Raw genomic sequence first — 22,526 nt, 5'->3', positions numbered from 1 at the left:
GATTGGCATACCGGCAGTTTCAGGGGTGTTGCTCATGAAAATTGCATGAAAAAATTTCGTGCACCACGTTATATACCAATATTTTTACATAATCTTAGTCATTATGATGCACATTTCATTGTCCACGCATTAAATTTTATTGAAGGGACCATTGAAATTATTCCACAGAATAAGGAGAGATACATTTCATTTTCGAAAAATATATCTGTAAATAATCAACAAATAAGTCTACGTTTTGTGGACTCTTTAAAATTTTTACCATGTAGTCTTAATCAATTAGCAAAAAATTTACATGACGATCAATTTAATACATTAAAAAGAAACTTTCCTTGTGATCAAGATTTTAAACGACTTAGGCGAAAGGGTATTTATCCATATGAGTATATGACATCCTACGATAGCTTAAAGTTGACATCGCTCCCTAGTAAAGATCAATTTTATAGTTCATTAACCGATTCAAATGTTTCCACTGAAGATTACACTCACGCCGAAGATGTTTGGCGTCATTTAAATGTTACAATATGTCGGATTACTCGAACCTGTATTTAAAAACAGATGTTTTACTATTAACTGATATATTTGAAAACTTTAGAAATCTGTGTATTGAAACATATGATTTAGATCCAGCACATTACTATACCGCCCCCGGTTTAAGTTGGGACGCCATGTTGAAATATACTAAAATCGAATTGGAATTACTGACGGACATTGACATGATTGCATTTATCAGAGCGGGTGTAAGGGGAGGTATATCTCAATGTAGTAACCGCTATGCAAAGGCAAATAACAGATTCATGGAAGAATATAATAAAAATTTACCCGAGTCCTATTTAACATACTTTGATGCAAATAATCTTTATGGTTGGGCCATGTCGCAGTATCTTCCTGTAGGTGATTTTAAGTGGGTAGATCCGGAAACTAACTTTGATGTACCAGATAATAACGAATTCGGTTTTATTTTAGAAGTAGATTTACAATATCCAGATGAACTGCATGATTCACATTCAGACTTTCCGTTATGCCCTGAAAATATATGCTTAGGTAATACTAAAGAGAATAAATTGGTTACAAATCTTAATAATAAAACTAAATACAAAATTCATTACAGGAATCTTAAACAATGCATAAAAATGGGGTTGAAATTAACTAAAGTTCATAGAATATTAAAGTTTAAACAGCTACCGTGGTTGCAAAAGTATATAGATTTAAATACTAAATTAAGAACGATTGCCAAATCAGATTTCAAAAAAGATTTTTATAAACTTATGAATAATTCAGTGTTTGGCAAAACAATGGAAAATATTGAAAAAAGAGTTAATGTTAAATTATTAACACATTGGGATAATCATGGTAAAGTTCTAGGTGCACAAGATTTAATAGCAAAACCGGAATTTCATAGTTTATCAATTTTTTCTGAAAATTTAGTGGCTGTCCAGTTACATAAAACCAAAATATTTCACAACAAACCAATTTATTTAGGATTTTGTATTTTAGATATTTCAAAAACTTTAATGTATGATTTCCACTACAATTATATGATGAATAAATTTAAAAATAATATAAAATTGTTGTATACAGATACTGATAGCTTAATATATCAAATATACACACACAATTTCTATTATGATATTAAGCAGGATCTTTATAAATATTTTGATACATCTGATTATCCTTCTGATAACAGGTATGGGTATCCTCAAATAAATAAGAAAAAATTAGGTTTTTTCAAAGATGAAAACAATGGAAAAATAATGAAAGAATTTGTAGGGTTGAGATCAAAAATGTATGCGTTTGATGTAGACAATCATTTAACTGCCAAGGCAAAAGGAGTTAATAAATGTGTCACAAAAACAATGAATTTAGAAAATTATAAATCGTGTTTGTTTGATAAAAATATTCAATTACGTTCAATGTTAAGATTCAAATCAATCAAACACAGAATTTTCACTCAAAAAATAAATAAAACATGTTTATCATACAGTGATACTAAAAGGTTTATTTTGTCTAATGATGTAGATACTTTAGCTTGGGGTCATTATAAATTGAGAAAAGTTATGTGAAATAAAACCTTCTTAAAATTATTATGTTCGTATGTGATGTCATTTTGTAATGTGAAACTGTATTTTTTTAACTTAGTCAATAAGATTAATTTGTTTTCTTGTTATTAACTGTAAGATTTACTTTGGTATGTGGTAATTTTATATTAATGAACATTTTTTTCTTTTGTAAACTAGTTTGTAATACTTTGTTTCGAGTAGCTATACTTTTATATACTTTTATGTATAATATTGTACTAAAATAATGTACTAAATGTTTAATTTTTAAAGTTTCATTGTATTATAACATTGTAAAATATAACATATTAATCAAGTTTTTCTTAAAAACATCAAGTTTTAAATATGTTGGTTATATTCAATCGAAATTTTAATATATAAACACACCGGCAAAATTAGAGGAACATAACAACATTTTCATTTTTTTTTAAATTGTTCACAGATTTTTATATATTTATTTATTTATTTACTAATTGATTATTAAAAAATAAATTGTATATAAATTTAGGGCATAAAAACGTGAAAAATAGAAAAAATCAGCAAAAATCAAAAAATTAAGAAAATCTTTGAAATTTCAGTAGTAAGTTTTTAAGATAAATTCTCCATTTTTATTAAAGAAATGCCATGTTAAAGCGTGAAATGCCTTCTATGGATCTCAAGAGGGCCTGGATACGCCATTCCATGCTTGCATTTTAATTGTCAATCATTTCCTGTGGGATATTAGGAGACTCCTCCACTAGCGCCAACTCGAGCTCCTGGACACATTTTGGAGCTGGAGTTTTAACTCGTACCGTTCACCCATTGATGTGCCACACGTCTTCAATCGGATCCACATCCGTAGACAACGCTGGCCTCTCCACCTGGGCTACGCCAGCATCGTTTAGGTAATAATGCCCGATTTTCTTACTCTATAGATGCACATAAAATTGAAATTACTACCTAAAACTGTGTAAAAGGCACACCATGCAGTTCCAGGATGTCGGTGCTATAGCCCTGTACTGTCAAAGTACCATCATCTATAATCATCAGCTCCATGCGGGCTCCAAATCATATGCAACTCCAAACCATTACGAAGCCTGCATCATAGGCCACTGTTTCCGGTAAGTTTGATGGCCTGTAGCTTTCCTTATGATTTATCCACATTCTTTATCGCCTGTCAATACAATGTACACAGAATTTGCTCCCATCACTATACATCACAAGATTTCACTCACTTGTCTAATTTTGATGTTCACGCGCAAATCTTAGCCTGGCTCTTCGGTGTCCTGTCTCAAGTTTTGGTGCCCTTGCTGGCACTTTTGAGTTTAATTTAACTTCTTTGAATCTTCTTCTTACTGTACAATCACTTACACGTTCATCTTGGACCTGTTCCGACAGGTTTCGTGTCTGCATAGCAGTTTGAGGTCGATTTCTTAAGTTTTGTTTCCTTACAAAATGGTCATCCTGAACCATTGTCACCCGATATCTGCCTTGTTCTCGTCTCCGAACGTAAGATCCAGTCTCTCTGAAGCGTTGAAAGTTACGATGAACCACGGAAGCCGACACACCTAAGGCCTGACTGATCGAACGGTAGGTGTGACCTTTCTCTATCGTGGTTACAGCTCTAGCTGTCGCAGATGCTGGGAAATCACTAATTTTGTATCTAAGCAATGTGTTCTTCCAAAAACCAAACAATCAAATGAGCTGAGCATACCTTGCACCCCGCTAAAACGTCATTCTTATCAGGAACACTTACAACGTCAATAATCGAAAAACACTTATTAGGGCATAATTGCTATAAAAACCTGTCAACTTGCCAGTTTTGTTCAATATTTTATTTCTTGAATGAGCTTAGAAGCTATAAAAAAGGCTTTCAGACAGCCCGACCCACTTGAGTTCAAGTTTTGGCCCTTTTTACCTAGGTTCCGCTAATTTTGCCAGTGTGTGTATATTTAAAATTTATTTAAGCTTGTTTCATTATTTTCAAAAACCTTTTCGGATATACACGTGAAGATGTTTCATTTTATTCATCCTTTTACTGCCATTGTTGCTGGTCCAAGTGGTTGTGGGAAATCCGTTTTTGTAACAAACTTTATAAAACATATTAAATCAATTTGTAGTGTAAACTTTGCACAAATAACATGGTGTTTCGATGAAATGCAGCCATTATATAATTTGCCAAATGTGAATTATTATCAAGGTATACCAGATCTTAGTATGTTTGATGGAAAAGAACCACAACTCCTTATACTTGATGATTTAATGAGAGAGTCTGATGGACGTGTTGTTGATATATTCACCAAAGGAAGTCACCACAGAAACCTGAGTGTGTTTTATATTTCTCAAAATTTGTTTCATCAAGGCAAAGGACAAAGAGATATATCATTGAATACGGGTTATATAATCTATTTTAAAAATCCTCGGGATAAAACTCAAATACGGTATTTAGCCCGACAAGTATCACCTGAAAATCCAAAATTCATTGAAGATGCTTACAGAGATGCAACAAATGAAACCCATGGATATCTTATGGTAGATTTAAAACAAGATACCAATGACATGTGTCGAATGAAAACAAAAATTTTTCATCTAGATAGTCATTGCGTTGTTTATGTACCAACTAAAGAATATAAATATGCTAGGAATAAACATATTCCAATCATTTATAAATAATGTATCAAAGCTTAAAGACGCACAAGGATTTGCTACGTGCACTACATACATTAAAACCAAAATATATTAAAGCTCTTTTGAAATCTTGTGATGATGAAGAAATAAATTGCATTTGTGAGTGTATTCATAACGTTCTACAAGGTAAAGTACCACTCGAAGAAAAGGTGAAAAAAAAATTAAACAAATATAGAGATATTCTCCGAAAACTAGTGAGAAAAGGGACAAGCAAATTAAGAAAAAAAAATATAATTCAAAAGGGAGGCGCATTTCTACCTATAATTCTTGGTTCTATTTTGAGTGGATTGATAACTTACCTTGTTTAAGATGGAAAATGCTAAAAAAATGTTATTAATTGAACCAAGTCTTATTGAAAAGTTAAGTTAAGTTAGTGTAAGTGAACAAGATTTAACCGTTCATAATAATCCGTTATACACACCGAGGCAAATATTAAGTTTAATCCCTAAGTCATATTCAAAAAAAGGTGAGTTATTGTTAAACTTAATTTCCATGAGTCAAAATAAAATTAATTGGAATGATTCCGGTACAGTAACTATAGATAATAAACAAATCCCCGGGAGTAACATTATTGACTTGATAAACGATTCTCTGAGACCTTTAAAAAGAAATGATCCTATAGGATGGGAAACATTTGCAAAGGCACTAAAATAAATTAAAATACCTCTTACTTACATTGGAAACCCAAAAAGAAGTGAATACATAAATAACCTTCATATAAAAGATATCGGAGAGTGTGCATCAACTGAAGAAGTTTATCCAGCAACAACTGGTGGGGAAAAGTATATCAGGAAAGTTAAAAAAAAGATAGACTGGGAAAAATGGACCCCTTATTAGAAATGCATAACATTTATTATGACCCATCACATCCTGCTGGTTATAGCGGCATTGATGGCCTTGCAAATGCAATGAAGGGTAAAATTAAAAAAAAAGATGTAAAAAAGTGGTTACAGTCACAAGAAACATATACATTACATAGACCCGTTCAAAGAAGGTTTTCTAGAAATATGTATATTCTATCAAACTTCAATGAGTTGTGGCAGGTAGATTTAAGTGATATGAGAACTTATTCTAAATATAACGATGGTTTTAATTATATATTGTGTGTTATTGATGTTTTTTCTAAATATGCATATGCAAGACCCATGAAACTTAAAAATTCTGAAACCACTAAACTATGTTTTGAAAGTGTATTTCGTGAAGCTAAAGTTACCCCAACACATATACAATCTGACAAAGGAACCGAGTTCATCTCAAAAGATGTGCAGCGGTTTTTCAAAAGCAAAAATATTAACTATTATACAACCAATAACCCTGATATCAAAGCAAGTATTGTTGAAAGGTTTCAGAGAACACTTAAAATGAAAATGTGGCGTTATTTTACTCATAACAATTGCTACAGATATATAGATATTTTACAAGATTTGATTTTCTCTTATAACCATAGTAAACACTCAAGTATCAAGATGGCTCCATGTGATGTGAATTCCAACAATATTATGACTGTTTGGAATAACCTATATGGTAGTGATAAAGTCACATCATCACCAAATTGTCAAATACCTAAATTTCATGTGGGTGATTACGTTAGAATAACTAAATACAAACACATATTTCAAAAAGGCTATGAATCGAACTGGAGTGATGAAATATTTGTTATATCTTCAATTATAGATCGATCACCCTGGGTTGTGTATACATTGAAAGACTTACAAAATGAAGATATAACTGGTACTTTCTATGAAAAAGAGTTGCAAAAAGTAATTTATAATCCCTCTTCTAGTCATAAGATAGATAAAATAATTGGTACTCGATATTCAGGTAACAGAAAGCAAGTGTTAGTGAAGTGGAAAGGTTATCCAGATAAATTCAATAGTTGGGTTTTATTTTCTGATTTAAAAAAAATATGACTAAAGAAAGTTTTTATTTAACATTACTAAGTAATAGTTCCATTGAATATTTTCCTGATAATTTAACAACATTATTTTCAACAAAGTTACCGAAATCAATCAAACTGGAAGGAGAATGGTCTGTGGGGGTGGTTGAATTTCAGTATCCTTGTACAATGTTCACAGTACAAGAACATGAAAATGTTATTTACATTACAAAACATATATTAATGCCAAACGAAGAGAAACCTTCTTTGGTTTATTATAAAACATATATACCAGCAACAAGCTATGATGATATCAATCAAATCTTAACAGCACTGAATAGTGTTAGAGAAAATATAAAGTTTCGTTATGATGAAATATCAAAGTTCGTGACAGTTACAGTGTTGGACAAATCAATTATATCAGTGAGATTATCAACCAGGTTATGTCTTCAACTGGGTTTCGAACCAAATAGAAATTTAGTGGAAAAGGGTATCGGTAAATGTCCTGCAAACTTACACATGGGGTTGCCATCTCAGTTATTTGTTTATTGTGATATTGTTGAACCACAGATAGTTGGCGATGTTATGACATCATTATTAAGAATTATTCCACTCGATCCGTCTAAATACATTTATGGTGCTAATAGAATGCACACATTCTCACCACCTCACTACTTACCTGTAATGCGTAGGGAGTTTGATACTATTGAGATAGATATAAGATCAAGCACCGGGCAAAAAATACCATTCCAGTTTGGTACCGTGTGTATTAAACTTCACTTCCAAAAATTATAATCAACTCTCATAATAGTCATAAAATGATTTGTCCTTATGAACATTATTATTCCCATCAGGGCGGATCAGGAATTGGTGTTATATATAAAGGTGTGCCATATCAACGTGGACATGGTATCGGTAGCTTTTTGGGTGGGTTATTTAGATCAGTCTTACCGCAACTCTCTAGTGGTGCTCGAACTATTGGTAAAGAAGCATTGAGTGCAGGTGTCGGTCTTCTATCGGACATGGTTAGTTCACGACCCCTAGAGGACTCCATCAAAACCCGTCTCAAAGAAGCAAGTGCGAACTTGAAAAGAAAAGCTGATTCTAAAATCGATAAAATTAATATGTCTGGATCAGGATATATAAAAAAACGCAAACTTCAATCAACACTCAGTCCAACTGTTACTTCAAAAGTGAGAACACTAAAAAAATCTAAAATCACTCTGAATAAAATAAAAGACATTTTTTCATAAACATATAATGTCTTTTCTACATAGTCATTCCTGTGAGTGTATTAAGTCGGAGTTAGATTTATTTGCTTTACCATCAACACAAACAAGCATAGAAAATGGAATGTGGATTCATTATAAAGCAATCTCATCCCTTGCTGATGATGGACCCATTGAGTTTCAAGTGTCAGGAACAGGTGATGACTACATAGACCTATCACATACATTGATACATGTAAAAGCTAAAATACTAGGTGAAGATTCAGCAAAATTGAGTACTTCTACAGTAGTGGCACCGATTAATAATTGGCTGCATTCACTGTTCAACCAGCTTGATGTTTATTTAAATCAAAAATTAGTGTCACCGCCGAATAATACATATGCCTATCGTGCATATGTGGAAAACCTGTTGAACTACGCCTCAGCGGCTAAAAAGTCTCATCTTACGTGTGGGCTTTGGTACGAAGATACTGCTGGGGAAATGAATTCCACTGATGAGAAAAATGAGGGGTTCATTAAGCGTCGAGAAATAGCGAGTGAGAGTAAAGAAATAGAAATGATTGGTCATTTACATGGTGACATATTTAATCAAGAAAAATTTCTAATCAATGGTGTTGAGATGTTTGTTAAATTAGTCCGTTCTAGAGAATCTTTTAATTTGATAGGCTCTACAGATTTAAAATTTAAAGTATGCATTACAGACGCTACTTTAATTGTTCGTAGAGCGAAAATTAATCCTTCAGTGTTACTCGCACATCAAAAAGTGTTGGCTTCTACTACAGCCAAATATCCGATCACTAGAGCTGAAGTTAAAGTGTTAACAATACCATCAGGGGTACAGGGTAAAACACTTGATAATATATTCCTGGGGCAAGTACCCAAAAGATGTATCATAGGATTTGTAAATAACGCAGCATTCAATGGTAGCATTAGTAAGAATCCTTTCAATTTTGAAAATTATGGTATGAATTCATTTTGTTTATACATAGACGGGCAACAAGTACCTTCAAAAACCCTACAACCATCCTTCGATGGTAATATGTTCACTTCAGCCTATCATACATTATTTTCCGGTACAGGTATACATTTCCTTAATGAAGGAAATGGGATATCAAGAGAAAAATATGCAAATGGTTATTGTCTATTAGCATTTGATTTAACCCCTGATTTATCATCAAACACGAGCAGTCATTGGAATCTAATAAGACATGGTAGTGTAAGGTTAGAGGTTCGATTTGATTCTAGTCTCTCTCAAACGATTAACTGTATTGTATATGCAGAGTTTGATAATGTTATAGAAATAGATAAAAACCGTAATGTAACTGTAGACTATAGTAGCTAAGAAAAGTAACAATATTATGTATGACCTCAAATGAGTTATTAATAATGTGTAACGTGTGTGTGTGTGTGTGTGTGTGTGTGTGTGTGTGTGTGTGTCTATAATTATTAGTATGTGGATATATATTAAGAAATAAAATTATTGTACCAAAGTTATGTTTCTTTTATTTATTCGTTCATTATTTTCATATGTAATACCTCTCTTAGTAAATACATAAAGCATGCATAATACGGATATGTTACATAAATACAAGATCCATAAACCAGATCGGTTCTGTTATAATACAGTATGAACACAATAGAGATCCGTAATTATTTGGGAAGAATTTGTAAAGGTTTAGAAGATAATGTATACGCTGCGAATCGTCTACCTATATATGTTCAAACCCCTACATACATTATTAGCAACTTGGACCCTGATAATAAACCTGGATCCCACTGGATAGCCATACACATAAATGAAAATGGCATAGGTCAATACTTTGATTCGTTTGGGTGCGCCCCAATGTTATATCACAAGGCTTTTATGAGACGAAACTGCAGAAGATGGGATTTTAACACGTGGAGATTACAAAATGATTTCACATCAGTTTGTGGAGAGTATAGTTTAATGTATTTGTATTTTAAGTTCAATGGGGAAAGTTTAGTAGAGTTTCAAAAGTTATTTAGTAACAACACTTTGTGTAATGATATAATATTGTACACTATGTTCAATACATGTTTTAATTAAATAAAATATATGTAATGAAAAATTTATCAAGTTTTATTTATTTAAAATCTTGTAATACATGATTTACACTCGCGCGCGCGTAATACATGTTTTAATGAAATAAAATACATGTAATGAAAAATTTATCAAGTTTTATTTATTTAAAATCTTGTAATACATGATTTACACTTGCGCGTGAGCCACGAGTCGAGCCGCGAGACGTGCCACGAGCCGAAAGTGTAAACTCGAGCTCGCGACCCGTCTCGCGGCGCGGTTCGCGTCGGGGGTGGTTTTCAAAGGAGCTCGAGGGAAACGTGAGTTTTGTGTTTACACTCGCGCTTCGACGCGAGTCGCGAAACACACCGCAAGTCGAACCACGAGACACAAGTATAAATCTCATAAAGAAAGTGAGGTGACGTAAGACGCGATAAGCAGGTAGTCACAATAAGCAGGTAGTCACAATGGGACACCGGGGGCGAGGTTTACATTGTGATAAGTAGCGATACGGAACAATGGAGCGTAGAGATTGTAGATAACGAGGGGTAAACACAAAAGCTAACTTTGGAACTAGTGCAAATACGTAAAAACGGATTGCATATATCGATCGGGCATGGTCGAAAACCTATATTTTGATACCAAACTTTTTTTTTTTTCTTTTAGGCGAATGGCCATCGAAAAACCCATTTTTCCCTACATTGAGGCAGTGAGCCAGAACCGGCGAATACCTAACTACTGATGCTTAATATTGTTGTTTTAATTTTATGTCTTATCTTTCAGGTTCGAAAGGAGTTACCCAGACACCCAAAGAAAACAGCGAAGAAATAGATGTAACAAGACCTTCATTGAATGAAACCGGTATAATATCAGTGCCATTATTAATGTTTTGCTAACCTTGTTTGTTGATTTAACTTAATTTATAATTTTATTATTGCAGGCTATGGTAATTCTACTCAAACTCATGTCAGTAGCAGTTCTAGCAACTCATCAACTGATTCTTCAGACTCATCATCATCTGATTCGGAATCCTTTTGTGAAGGTAAGCTTTATTTACCTATTACCTACCTGTTGAATAATTAAATGTAATGTAACTTAGGTAAATGCCAATTTTTTTTTCAGATAGCTACGACTCTATCTGAAAGGACTCTATCTATATAAGGATCCAATGTATATACCGCCCGAAAACCCAAGTCAAAACAACTATGATGAGTTACCTGCCGACGAAGAAAACGAAATGTTGTCTGTCTTTGATAGCTCTATACAAAATTTGCCCTCGACCTCGGCTCCAAATACGACTAATACTTCTGCAAGGCCGTCTACTTCCAGAGAAGGGAGAATCCTAACGAGCCCTGCTGTGAGTCCTGAAAAAAAGAGAGGAAGAAAACGCAAGCGTGATGAAGCACAATGGAAGAAAAATATTGCCAAAAGATTACGAAACACAGGAAAAGCTTATCAGACTACAAAAAAGAAGATCAGAGAGGAGAGAAAATTAAAGAACCTTGTGGAGAAAAATGTAGACTGAAATGTGGGTCTAAATTCACGGAAGAAGAAAGAAAAACATTGAAAACTTTTGGGCATTGGATGACAATAAAAAACAATGGGAATATATTTCAAGGAGCATGACTGTTATTACTCCAAAATACCGATACGTCCGTGAAGGTGGAACGAGAAAACCTCGACAAAAAAATAGTGCATTCCATCTGAAATTACCCAACAAACAATAAGGGTGTGCAAAATGTTCTTTAAAAACACCCTATGCATCAATGACCGTCCAATTCGAACTGTTTTGGAGAAACAAGATAAACTTGCCAATTGTTTGTTAGCTGAGGATAAGCGCGGCAAACATGACAACCACGCACACGTCGATGAAGCCATAAAAAAAGGAATAAGGGAGCACATAGAATCTATTCCCAAGATAGAATCCCATTACACTCGTGCTAATACTAGCAAAGTTTATATAGATGGGAGCAAACCATCGCAGACATACACAAAGAATATGTTGAAAGCAAACAAAAGCAAAATCCTTTTGGCAATTAAATTCTGTTTTACAGAATATTTACACAGGAATATTATTTTATTTTAATAAAAGTTTTGTTTCAGTAATGACATTTCTGGTTTTATTTATTCAAACTATGAAAAAAATTGCTCATACAACGACATAAGTCAGAATAGTACCAAAATATATTAAATTCTAACAGCAACAACGTCATAAGTGATTCCTCGTCACATTTACTTGTCAATAAGTTATTATAGGTATATAGTAGCTAAAAAAACTTAGATAATAACATTTATTTACGAATGAGGCAACATTTCTTGCAAACTAATGTTCTTCAATAGCTGATAGCAACCAAGTTACGTACATCTGAAACTTTTAAATGGATTTTCTGCAAATTCGTCTTTTTTTAGTAATGACTACCTAGTCGCAAACAAGCGATATGGTTTTGCTCGATAGTTTTACTCCAAATCCAGCAATAACCACCGTGTGGACCACAAAACTGACAGCTCGAATGCTCGCTTCGAGCCGGCTCGATGGATTTAAATATGTCAAATATGTCATTTCCTTTGATTCGGAGTAAAACTATTGACCGTATGTGAGTACTTAGCAGAAGAGAAAAACTGATTTTTAAGTTTGAAAGTCTATATTTCTTTCATTTCAGAGTCTTTTAAGTGAAATATTGAAACAACTACTATGTTAACCCTATTCCCTCTTAAAAGGCCGGGAACGCACCTGCAGCTTTTCTGATGCTGCGAGTGTCCATGGGCGATGGAAGTTGATTTCCATCAGGTGACCCGTTTGCTCGTTTGCCCCCTTATTTCATAAAAAAAAATATGTAAGAGGAGCTCCCATACAACAGACATGATTTTTTGGCTATTTTGCTCTATATAAGTAATGGCAACAGTTAGGCACCTGAAATTTTTACTAAGGCCTGAATTATATGTGTACGTTAATTAATAATAACATTAAAATAAAATATACATTTAAGGGAGGCTCCCATAAAAAAAACTAAATATTTGGCCTATTTTGCTCTATAACAGTACGGAACCCTTGGTGCGTGAGCTCAACTCGCACTTGATGGATTATTATGTATGAAGTCAGTCAACCTAGGCAGATGTTAGAAAAACTTTTCTACTTTTGATTTTTTCTAATTTCTAGTAGGATAGTAAACATCTTAAACCTTATGCATTTTTTCCAGATAAACTTATGTCTACTACCGAAAAGATAAACATGAATATGGCAATTGAAGCAAGCACTGAAATAAATGAGACAGAGGCACATATTTATCAAGGTAGACATTTCTTTTTTTAGTGTTCCGCACCCAAAGGGTAAAAACGTGACCCTATTACTACTGAGACTTCGATGTCTGTCTGTCTCTCCAGGCTGTATCTCAATAACCGCTTTAGCTAAACTTCTGAAATTTTCACAGATAAGTTTTTCTTTAATTGCCGCTATAACAACAAATACTAAAAAATATAAAATAAAATAAATATTTAACGGGGGCGCCCATACAACAAACGTGTTTTTTTTTTGCCTTTCTTGCTCGATATCAGTAATGGTAACATGTAGACACTTGAAATTTTCACAAAATCTTCAATTATATGTGTTCTTTAACAATTAATAATACAGTAAAAATAAAATAAATATTTAAGGGGGACTTCCATACAAAAAAAAACAATTTTTGGCCTATTTTTGATCTATGACGCGACGGTACGGAACCCTTCGTGCGCGAGTCCGACTCGCACTTGGCTAAATTTATTTTTCTGTTTTATGGAGTAGCTGTGGAAATTATCATAAAGTTAAGTAAAAATGATTTTAATTTTTAGGTGGACCAGTGCTTACTAATGTCCATAAAACATATGGTACTGATAATTTTGTACCAATACCTTCAACCTCGAAAACTCCTACACACTTGACATATAAAAGAAAAAAAGGAGGTAAGAAATACTACTATTTATACTTCATTGCAGCCCGTTCACCGTCAATGATAAAACATTGTCGTTTTTTTCGAATGCTTCTTTGCTGCTGCTGGTTTGTTTTTGTGTTTCCTTGCAATGTAACATTAAAATTTAAAAAAGAAAGTATGTGGCACCTTAGTATTGTTCAGATGTGCAGCACTTGGCGGTGAATGGGTTAACACCCACTCAAGGTAAAATTCTGTTTTTTGTTGCCCCACACTTTAATAATATAAGAAAATGTGTGAGAAAAGTACCTGTGGAATGGTCTGTCTGTTTTGCTAGGTACAGCAAGGGAATTTTTAATCCCTATCCTTATCCGCTATCCTTATGGATTTGACCTCGACGAGGTGTAAAATAATAAAACACCGAATGACATTATAATATAATGCTGGCGACGCCTGCAACAGTCATGAGCCGGACCCAGGGAACCAAAAAGAAAAAGATGCACAAACAGAAAAATTAAATTATATTCTTACCTACTGGGTGTGACTCATAATGCTTAAACAATAAGCAATTATGTACCTAATTAATAAAAAGTAACAGAAATACCACAACAATATTAGTTTTTTTTTTTTTTTTTTTTTTTTTTTTTTTTTTTAGGGTAAAAAAACAATATCACAATATAATATACGTTTACACACAGTCTTACTCTATACATATAAGTAATTGTGATATCCACATCATTTACCACATATATAAAATGTAAAATGTATTTAAGTTTAATTATAAGTAGTTGAGATTTTAACCTTGATTGATTAGCAGGCGGCACCCTAGCCCTACGACATTAGGTCTTGGGATCAGTGACAAGTACCACTAGGGTGCCGTATGCGAGATCAATCTAGTTTACAAACAGTACCTATTTAGTATCATGTAGTTAATTAAAATTACTTTAAGTAATAACGTATAAGGCTGCTTTTGATTATTACAAGCTTATTACAAGATCAAAGCCAAACAACTAAACAAATTCTAGTATCAAATAAAACGAAAAGATTTACAGGATCTAACAGTTTAAAGTAATACCTAATTACTAGGAGTTAACAATCAAAGCTATGCGTTTGTCTGTGTTATGTGTACCTTGGTTTGCCATTTATGAGTGTGTGGCACCCTAGCCCTGCGACACGAGGTCATGGGATCAGTAACTAAGGCTATAAGTTAACATGTGTTATTTTTATATAAATTTTAAAAAATATACAATATGTAGGCACAAATTGATAACACGTGTAAGTGCACAATACCTGCGGTAAGACATGTGAGAGTTTGTTTGAGTTTATATGTGTGCTAATTGTGTTTATCATCGTATTTTGAGTGTGTGGCACCCTAGCCCTACGACATATTATTGAGATCTTGGGATCGGTGACGATGACCACTAGGGTGCCGTATCCTGTTTCTGTATATGTTTAACACACTACGCACGAACATTTCGCGAAATATCTTAACAATACAGTTTTATCATTAAGTGACACTAGTGATATTTATTTTAGAGAGTTCCTCTGAGAGCAGTTTTTTAAAAGCAGTGGCTTTATTGGCATTAATATCTATATGGTTAAAGTGTCTGTTGTATAAGGCAAGCATATGATTAGTTGGTGCACGGAGACCTGCATTAGTACGTGATAATCTTGTCGCAAATACTTCAGAAGCAGCACGACAAGCTCTTTTGTGTGTTCTGAGAGGCACTCTGTAACTAAGGTCATTTACAATATCGATACAGTCATATTTATTGTGGCAAATGTCATACAATAACATCATCTGAAGTTGCATTCTTCTACATTTTAAGCTTAGTAATTTATACTTTTCTAGTAACTTAGGGTACGATAGGTAGTATAACCGACACTTATATTGCACACAACGTAAAAAACTTTTCTGCACTTTTTCTAGGTAGTGTGAGTATTCTGCGTACATCGGATCCCATATACATGAAGCATATTCTAGTTGTGAGCGAATTAAGGTTTTGTATAAATATAGATATGTACTAGGTCGTTTGAAATCGTTACTAGCTCTTAATACAAAACCGTACATCTTAAAAGCTTTACTGCAAATAGTATCTACATGAGTGTCCAGCGTCAACTTGGCATCCAATATAACCCCAAGGTCACGAATAGTGAAGACTTTTTCTAAATTATGGCCATCTATGGAGTAGTTATGTATTATGGGTCGACGTTTTCTAGTAAAAGAGATCGTTTTACATTTATTTAAACTTAGCTGTAATTTATTGGCATCACAATAGTTTGCAAATCTATTAAGATCCTCCTGAAGCCTCCTCTGGTCATCAGCATTGTCAACGGTGCGATAAATCTTTAAGTCGTCTGCATATAGTAGAAATTTACAATTTTTAAAACATTTGTGAATATCGTTTATGTAGATGATGAACAGCAGGGGGCCAAGGATAGACCCCTGAGGCACTCCTGACGTTATAAAATTAGTATCAAAGTTAGATTCATACCCATTAATGACAACTTTCTGCGTCCTATTTGTGACATAAGATTTAAACCATCTCCATAGATTACCACGGATACCGTTAAAAGCGATTTTTTCAAGTAATAGTTTATGGTCGACGCGATCGAAAGCCTTTCTAAAATCTGTGTATATACTATCTGTTTGTTTATTACAATCCAGATTTGTAAAAAGTTGATTGGTATAAACCATAAGGTTTGTTACAGTAGAGCGATTACGGACGAAACCATGCTGTTGTTGAAGGATATTTCTGTGTAATAGTGGGTATATGTAGTTATGTACTAGCCTTTCGAGTAATTTAGACAATGTTGGAAGTATCGAGATTGGTCGGTAATTAGTTATATCTGATTTGGAGCCTCCCTTATGAATTGGGGTGATTCTGGCAGATTTCCATGCCGTTGGGCACACGCCTTCTGCCAAGCATTTATTATAAAGATTTGTCAACGGCTCATGTATAGCTTCTGCAGTATATTTAAGGAAAATTGGAGGTACATTATCGAGACCTGCTGCTTTTGTGCTATCTAGAGCTTTAAGTTCCTTAAGGACGTTACCTTCTTCTAGTTTTATGTCACTGATAATAGTGCCGTTAGTGGGTCCGCCCTCATCTCCCGTTATATTATCTACATTAAAAGAGTCTGTCAGTTCAGAGGGTTGGAACACCGACTGAAAAAAGTGGCGAATAGGTTACAAGTTTCCTCGAGGGTTTTGGCCTTTATATTATTGTAATGTACGTTAGTAGGAATTACTGACTGGTTTTTACGGTTATTTATGTAATTCCAGAAGTATTTCGGATTTTTGGGAATGTTATCTTCTACGGAGGTCATATATTTAGTGTAACAGATCTGAGATTCTTTCTTGAATCTTTTTCGAAGCAAAGAGAAAGTTGAATAGTCTGATATGTTTCTATGTAGCTTCCATCTATTCCATGCCTTATTCTTATCTTTATAAATGTGTATTAAGGCTGGTGTGAACCACGCAGGAAAATTATTGTTGGAAACACGTTTAGATGGTACTCTTTTTCGAATAATATTATATATGTTTTCATAAAAAACGCTAGCACAATTTTCAGAAGATTTGTTTTTGAATTGTTCACGCCAATTGATTTCTAGGATATCCTTATTTATTTGTTCGTAATTTGCACTTTTAAAACATAATCTTGTAGTTAAAGGCGTAGTTATAGGTTTGAGGCAGTGATCGTCAACAGGTATTAAGGCATAGAAAGGGGGGTGATACGCATCTGGCGGGACGAGAGTGATTGGCGCGGAGTATGTTCTACATTCTTGAATATTTGTTAAACATAAGTCGAGCAATCTATTTATGCTATTCTTATGAGAGTTTACCTGTACACATTTTGTCGCCCCAATGAAAGTAAAAAGATGTGAGTTTGGTGGCGTGTATAGATTATTTACAGGTATCATGTTATTGAGATTCCCGTTTATGCACCAATCTATGTGAGGCAGGTTAAAATCTCCCAACAAGCAAATATTTTCATAACACTTTATTTGTATAATTTTTACTAATTCATTAAAAAGTGTAAAGTATATGTCATTGTTAACGGCTGGTGGAATATAAACGGCGCCTAGCAAGTATATTGTTTTACCAAGACGTAACTCTATTAGCAAGTAATCTAAAATAGGAGGAATATCAAGTGAGGCTACAGGGGGCTCTGGCATGCATTGCGTAGCGCATAATGTGCGCAGTACCGCAACAAGTACACCCCCTCCGTCCCGGCGTCCTGTGGCAACACGGTCACGGTCGCATCTAAAAACACAATAACGAGAGTCTACGAATTCGCTGTCGGCTACGTCATTATGCAGCCATGTTTCGGTCAAAATAATTATATCATAATTATGTGATAAAATGTTAACAAAAATGGTATTTAATTTGGTTCTTAGGCCGCGGCAGTTTTGATAGTACAAGGATAGAACTTTATTTGAATTGTTATGACTCATATGTTTATTTTTTTTTTTATTAATAAATGACAAATGTATTCATTTTACTCAAAAAGAATTTGGCTATAAGAGAGTCGAGATATTTACAGATCATGTCCCTGAGGTTGCATCGTCTACAAGAAAAAATAATCTCACTGGAAGCCTCAGCTGAGTTTAAGTGGCGGTTTGCTATGTACAAGGTCCTATCCTTTTCATTTGCGTAATGTGTATTCATTATATTGAACAGAGAAAATAAAGAAAACAGGCTAGCTGGGCCATGAGCTAGACTCTCCGGAGATACTACTACTATAATTCCTAAACAACCAACAGGACAGTAGCGGCTAACTGAAATTAAGTAGTCACAATAAACATACCCAAAACATACCAAGAATCTGAAATGTATATTAGTTTTGTCCTGGTATTTTACAACCTGTGCTTTTACTATATTGTTACTTCCTGGAAACCAGGACCAAAGTAAATCAGGAGATTTTATTAGTGCCTGAGCTATAATTTTCTTTATAATATGTACTCTTAGAAATGATGCTATATCATGATAAAGTAGGCAAACGCTCAATTTTGTAAATTTATAATCTAAGTATTTACAATGCTTTAGGTTATTATATTGTATTAGAATGGCCCATGGCCATGTGATGTACGTAAAGTGCATAAGACAGTTACTACCAAAATTGTAATTGTTTATGATTAAAAAAAGTTTAAAGCTTATGAGAAAGTATGAGATTTCCACTACTCGTATGTTTCCGGTGCTATATTGTCTACAACACGAGATACTCACACTGGGAGGCTGTGCTAACTTGTGTAATTTGTTATTGATTATGCACAAATACCAATTTTTATAGTTAGCAGAAAAGTACATTACACCATGCAACAGTATTACACAACATAAACTAGTTGACTGCCCACATGTTAATTTCTTTGTTTGTACACAGTTTATTTCAGGACATGCTATATTATTTCTTAAAGAGCCCACAGTAAGACTTCCTTGGTAGTTAATAAAAATAAGAAGGTTACCTTTTACATGTTTAGCATACATAGAAAATCTGAAGTTACAATGATTTGGTTTTGAGCTATTACTATTTGAGATCCCTCCACAAAAATACTTCCTGTGATTGCAAATGACAATAAACTCATTAGAGTGTGTTAGGACTAAGAACAGAATAATATGAGGACTGAGTGTACTCAGTTTCATTTTTATCTTTTCACAAGTAATGTTAAGTATATTATAATCTGGCTGGTTACAACTAAGTTTGACAAATTGCATAGCACAGCAATTTACTAAATATTTGTAACCGTAGTTGTTATCAGAATAGTTTTCATTATGAAAATATTTTAAGAGAACAGGTTTTTTGAGTAGACAGTGTATTAACATTACAGTTAAATAAGTATTTATAAAGAACATTATATTAGTAACATAAAAATGCATATGGTGCCCCTTATTTAGAACACTTCCCTGGTAAAGAAATATTAATATTGTAATAGTGTGCACTATATTATAGTCAATGCTATCCCCTATTGAAACATATAAGTTAAAGGTATGTATAACTTTCCAAGTAGACAAGAAGACCATTTAGAGGTAACTATCCTATGAGTATAAGAATGCATAAAAACCGAAAAGTAACAGACACTAAAAAAAGAAAAAACAAAAACAAAAATAAAAAAAATAAAAAGAAAAACAAAACATACATTTAAATAGATCCCTGCTTCATTTTTGAAATGCTTTCCACTACTCTTTTTTAAATAATTTATTGTCAACTGAGAAATTTTGTTAAACAATTTTACATGACATAAAGATTGTATGAGTTTTGCACTGCAGGTATCATAATAATACACTATACCCGTTATAATATAATAATGATAAACAGCCTGAGGGGCAAGAGATATCTTTACACACATAACTAATATTTTTGATACAGAAGTTATATAAATTATATAATTAAGAATCTTAAGATGACCAGTGTAATAACAATAATACCTTATGACTGTATTCATTTGCAAACACATAATAGAGATGAGTAACAAAGGCTCACTTAATTTTAGAAATTTCATGCGGGGTTCGAATAGCAATAGCAGGGGAGGTCTCATTTTTACGAGCCAGTATGACCCCGTGCTTAATCCACACATACTTGTAATTAAGTTTTTTTGATGCATCTCTGCATTGACGAAAGAGCTGCTTATTTTTTAAAGTTAAATGTTCATTTAAATAGATAATATGAGGAGTACCAGCAATTGATAATTGGTTTGAGTTCAAGCCCCTGTTGGCACGAAAAGCACTGATAATGTTATCTCTGATAACTCTTGTTGTAAGCTTGACAATAACATTCTTCGGGCGAGGATTCTTTTGGTCAGCATGCGGGACACGGTGTATAGACACTACATCAGATAGATTAACTGGATACTTGATCTCCTTACATATGCACTCGAAGAGGTGAAGTAGGTCCTCACTGCGACGTTCCGGGAGGTTTGAAACCTCAATATTGCACTGCCTGGCCTGCTGTTCCATTGCATAAATCTTGTTCTCGAGTTCGATCAAACATCTTTGGGACTCATTATGGTGGAAAGTTTTTTCTTCTATTGATTTAAGTCGTGTCTCCATGTCCTTATCTGTCTCATGAGCAAATTGTAGGGATTTCTCCGTTTCAAGAAGCCGCTCATTCACCTCTGCCAATGATTTGTTTATTTTGACATTGTCCATTGAAAGATTTTGTGTAGTTACATTGAGTTTCTCAATAGTTTCAGTTAATTTTGATAGCTCTTGTGCTAGGGTCGCACTTACCGCCGTTGACACGCACTTGTTAATGTTCATAGTGATTTTTTCGTTTATTGTGCTAAGATGTTGTTCCAGCTTGTTTTCTAGTGCGCTAAGCACATCGTCGTAGTCTAGCTGATGTTTGCGTTTTCTTGTGGGGATGTAGTCGCTATCAGGATCCCTTCCCAAGTCAGAATCCGACAGATAATGTTGTGGCGGAGTCCGTTGTAACGACATGGCCATTCTTGATGTTGTTTATTGTGCGCTATCGGTGTTCACAGCCGCCCTTGAAATACCTACTTGGTGCTTTGGTGCAACTTTATTGTTATATTGAATGTTATACATACAATAATTATTTAAAATGCAGTTGAAATACAGGTCCAAAAAAATGGCGCCGGGGAGTCACGCCGCCAAGCAAGAAGTCGTTGCCGGTTCTTGTCACTTATTATGTGTTGAACGAGTAAAAACTTTGGTATTTATGTTTTATTAGTAGTTATTCACTTTGTTTTATATTTTTATATATGTAAATCTTTATTTGTCAACTTAGAATAATTTTAATTCTCAACTTGTTGCAGAAGTAATGTAAATCACTCGGTGTTGCCACCAAAAAAAAAGAGAGTAGTTCTTCTAACAAAAGTTGTTGGAAGAATTCTATTTTGTGGAACAGAAAAATGATTTATAGAAGAATTAACAAACATATTCCTATATTAACCTTTAACCTATAATTTCAGTAGAAATGTATCCTACGGCGAACGATGAAATTTCGGTTCAGAACATTGTATCACCAAAAAAATGCAAGACTGGTAAGTTTTGAATCTTTTGTTAAAAAAACATATAACTGTTATTATAAAAATTATAACTATAATGATTTTGTTTGAAAATTCATATATATTCCAGGAACCACAATGCAGATGGGGGGGTGAAGAAATTCTGGTGCAAGGCTATAAAACATCAAGGACAAGTCGAACAAATGGTATGTATCAAATTAAAATTAACATTCTTATTACTCACAGGACAAACCTCTTTTTCATTAGAAAATCTAGGGGAAAGGAAAATGCATTGTCCATCCATACTAATATTGTAAATGTGAAAGTGTGTCTGTCTGTCTGTTACCTCTTCACGCTCAAACCGCTGAACCGATTTTGCTTTTTGGCATGAATATACTCTAGAGTCCCGAGAAAGGACATATTATAGTTTTTATCCCGGAAAAATGTACGGTTCCCGCGCGATAATCTAATTTTGGCGCAACGGAGAGCGCAACGGGCGTCATCTACAGTTTCATGTACTTGATCTGTGAATGTGTATTTTTTGTTACAGATGAAATAACTTTAACAAAAAGAGAAAGGAGAATATTAAAACGTCTACAAGAATCAAAAATCACGATAAGGAGAATGGCAAAGTCCTTATTAAATTTGGATAAATTAGACTCTGATATCCTTAAATCGATTGTGGAAAATGCAGTCAAAAATTACAAAAAAGCCCCACACGGAAAACGATGGCAACCGCAAAACAAAACCTACGCTCTGTCTATTTTTAAGCGTTCTCCTAAAGCATAC

At 33.8% G+C, this 22,526-nt stretch overlaps 1 protein-coding gene and 2 long non-coding RNA genes across 5 annotated transcripts in view; 2 read left to right on the top strand and 1 right to left on the bottom strand.

The window, feature by feature from the left end:
* Nucleotides 1-22,526, bottom strand: part of LOC121736089 (tRNA pseudouridine synthase A) — a 126,547-nt gene that overhangs the window by 75,862 nt on the left and 28,159 nt on the right. The gene's annotated exons all lie outside the window — the stretch shown is intronic.
* On the top strand, nt 12,884-13,752 carry LOC121736099. The gene is made up of 2 exons (XR_006036968.1): nt 12,884-13,157; nt 13,693-13,752. It is a non-coding gene; the product is annotated as an uncharacterized LOC121736099 (long non-coding RNA).
* On the top strand, nt 13,962-21,889 carry LOC121736106. Its single transcript, XR_006036975.1, has 3 exons — nt 13,962-14,015; nt 21,702-21,773; nt 21,868-21,889. It is a non-coding gene; the product is annotated as an uncharacterized LOC121736106 (long non-coding RNA).

This window comes from Aricia agestis, chromosome 18, assembly GCF_905147365.1.
Source record: "Aricia agestis chromosome 18, ilAriAges1.1, whole genome shotgun sequence".
Lineage (NCBI taxonomy): Eukaryota > Metazoa > Arthropoda > Insecta > Lepidoptera > Lycaenidae > Aricia > Aricia agestis.
This window is presented reverse-complemented; position numbering and strand designations above follow the sequence as displayed.